This window comes from Nanorana parkeri, unplaced genomic scaffold, assembly GCF_000935625.1.
Source record: "Nanorana parkeri isolate BGI_ZX_2015 unplaced genomic scaffold, ASM93562v1 scaffold1325, whole genome shotgun sequence".
NCBI classification, from domain to species: domain Eukaryota; kingdom Metazoa; phylum Chordata; class Amphibia; order Anura; family Dicroglossidae; genus Nanorana; species Nanorana parkeri.
In genome coordinates this window covers 255,481-259,219 of record NW_017307593.1, presented here as the reverse complement: position 1 = coordinate 259,219, position 3,739 = coordinate 255,481, and positions in this window count along the sequence as shown.

Below are 3,739 nucleotides of genomic sequence, written 5' to 3'. Positions count from 1 at the left end.
CTGTACCCGCCTCCTCCCCCGTCCATTCCTCCAGTCAGCACTGGAGTATCGGAAAAGGGAGGGGGAAATCCCTGCAGTGAGCCATGACTGACAGTCACCGCTCTCTGCGGGGAGATGATCGAGAAGTGAGCAAGTGACGGTATGTGTTCGCTCACTTCCCGATCTATTGAGCCAACGTGTGACAGTTTCATTGTCACGCATCGGCTTGAACTCTGAGGCTGAGTGATTTTTCCCTCCCCTCCTTCAATTGGTTCCACGATTCTGGTCGCAAACTGAATTGGTCGCAAGCCAAATCAAATTTTCCCAGAAGGCTCAATGTAAATAAGGTTAATCCGTTCTGAACCATATGTACATTTTTTTTTTTTTTACCACAAAAATATGAAACAAAGTACAGTACAGTATTAAGAGAGTGAACACTAACCGCTGTGCACTTTTTGGAGCCATGCTGGATTGAATAATACTGTACAGTACTGTATTTGCTAAAAAGCAAACAAAAAAGCTTCACAGCAAGTGTGCACAGGTCTGTCTGCGACCGCGATCTCGACTAGAGGAGGCCACAACCACGTGTCAGAGCGGGGAAGATGGCTGCGGTCGAGTTCATCACCCAAATTGGAGTTGGTGAACAGAAGCGTTCCTGAACCGAGGTATTACTGTATTTAATCCAACAGAAATATCATTGCATGTTGTCATTGCAGTGGCACTGAATCGGGCCGTAAATGATAAAAGTTACGTTTGATTCCTTTTTAGAGGGTTTAAAGTGTAACTAACCTCAAAATGAAAAATGTTACATAATGCAACTTAACAGTCTTTAAATAAAGGCGACTGCATTGGTTTTATTTTTTTTAAGCCCTTTTCCTTTATTTAGCTGGCGATTCTCAGAGAAACACACTTCCTGTGTAAGGATGACAACACGCCCTTCTACATCAGGACAACATAAACAAGGACCATACCCTTCTATTGTCAATAACAGAGGGGTGTGGTTCTGTAGTCCTCAGACCTATGTCAGCACAAGAAGTTATGAGCTTAACCTCCCTGGCGGTATTCCCGAGTGTGGCTCGGGGTTAATTTTCAGTACCAAGAGCGGTAAAACACTCGGGATTACGCAAAAGTGTCGCTTACCTTGTCCCTGCGAGCCAGCGGTGTCCTCTGCTGTGTGCGCCTGGCCGATGCCGGCATTCAGTTTTGTTTTCGGGCATCACGGCGGGAGGCGGAGCCGGCGGGAAATTCAAAAGTGCAAACATAACATTTACACAGAATACACACGATACATATATGTCATTATAGCAGATTATCAAACTATTCACTTCAATTTTGTCCCTAGAGCTTTGTCCGGTGCCCTGCCTGACACTTTTACTGTACTCTATTGACTGTGGTACGGATCAGGCAGCGCCCCCCAGAATTCCCATTTACTGGACCATTTTTATTATTATATTATAATTATTTCTTATATTATAATTTCTTATAATTAATTATATTATAATTTATGATTTCGCGTTTCAAACTTTCTCATACCCGGGATGTCTACTGGACTCTTGTTTGGACAAATTTAGGTGAGTTATTCCTAAGATTTACTAAGAATTACAGGCCTACAATATAAAACAACAAATTGCCATGAAAAACAATGTACCGCTTTGGGATGCTAAAATCCCCCAAAATCATACTGCCCGGTAGGTAAAAGATATCTAGCCAGGTCATGTATCATTGTTGTAACTTAATAGAAAACAAAATGCTTTCAATGGTATATTTACTAGACCAAATAAAAGCTCATTAGTGTTGATACATTTTGGGGTTCATCTATAAAAGTTCTGTCTGATGTATAGCTGGATGGATGCGGTTTGCATGATCCTAGCGCCCCTATATGGTGCTGACTACTATAGGAAATGTATGCCACGTGCAACGTTTATAGATGAATCCCTTTAAGATTCAATCAGGATCTTCTCTCAGGGCTTTCTCACACTACACCGAGTGCATTCCGCCACGGTTAGTGGCCAGAACCCACTGGATCGCATAGAGCAAGCCACCCTGCGTTCTGGGGTGCGAGGGGGTATAGTGACGCCAAGTGGTATAGCAATGTCTGGCGTTCCTGTGCGATTGCAAAAAATAGTGCATGCACTATTTTTTTTGCAATCGAACCGGACCACGGGCATTGCACTTTGGGTGGGAGGTGTCTATGGTGCCATTGACATTAATGGCACCACCATGCCCCCTCCCCAGAATGCAAGGAGGCTTGCTCTATACAATCCAGTGCATACTCAGTACAAATACAGATACTTTTCCAGCTCCAAGACTAGACTAGAGAAAAACTCAAAAGTTCTGAGGCAGCTGTCATTTGTAAGGAGCACACGGAGCTCCTGGGATTTGTATCTCCATTTTAATGCATTATATTTTTTAAAATAAACATATATAAAGTGATGCACAGATACAATTTTTCCAAGTACGAGTACTGATACTTGCCCAAGTCCTCACAGATACAAGTACTGATACATTTTTGTTTATTGTCATGTGACAGTTTTTCTAAAACAATACGGACTTAGACCCGGTTCACACCTGGGCATTTTGTAGCGCGTTCGTACGCTCTGCAAAATGCTCAAACACCGAAAAACCCATTATTTCCTATCGGTATGGTTCACACCTGGGCGTATAACAGGCTGTATGCGCTACAAAATGCCCTACGCCCAAAGAAGTACAGGAGCTTCTTTGGGGCGTTTTTGTTGCGCGTATCCATTGGGATACAGCCAGGTAGCACCCGGAAACGCACGTTTGTCGCGCGGGTTTTTAACCGTGAATCGCGCAACAAAAACCGCACGACAAACGTGCATATTCAACACGCCTTGGTGTGAACCCTGCCTAATGATTTCAGGACAGTGGTGGAGCGCCAGAGCCAGGTCCCAGCTGCAACCCTGGTAGTTCCCGTAATAATGCCACCTATCGGCACTGGTATCTGGACATCCTAGTGGGCACCTCGTACCTGATCTTGGGCAGAGCTTTTACTTTTAAAGGTTTAAAATGACTGATGGGTTCACTTTAAACAAGTGTTTACATGTCTGTACATCCAAACAAGGGATCATAATGTAAAGGCTACACATACCTGCAATAAAATACAACCTGTTAAAGAAAAAGAAAATCACATCAAAAAGAGCACCTGTCACCATCATAGTTAGGTAGCAGCCATGTTTGTGAGCTAAAAAAAAAATATATGCATGAAAATTCGCTAGGAGTTAAAAAGGGTCAATTCATAGTGATTATTCATGATGATCTGCTTCCTGATGGATTAACAAGCAACCCCAAAAACATTCAGCTTACAATATGGCTGCCAGGAATCCTATTCAAACACATTAAAATCCCTAAAACTCAGAAACGCTATAAACCTTTTTTTTTGTTCAGTATTAGCAGTTACACTTCATTAATAAAGAAACGTCTTATTAATTGAAATGTAATTCCCATTAAAAAAATTCCAAAAATATCACATTTTCCATAAATATAACAAAAAACACAGAACGTCACTGTTTACGGATTAATTAAATTATTTGCTAAATGTAAAATGTTCAGTTCGTCAGTTACTGTACAAAAGCGGAAAAATCACAGGACGCAGGCTCGCGGTCTGCACGGTGCAGATCAGCAGAAGTGACCTTCCAAAGTTCCAGTTCCCCTTCCAAAAGGACAATAGTAGAAACCCCCTCACCCCCCCCCCCAAAAAAAAAAAAAAAGAAAAAACACAGGAGTTCTCCGCGTCGTTTTT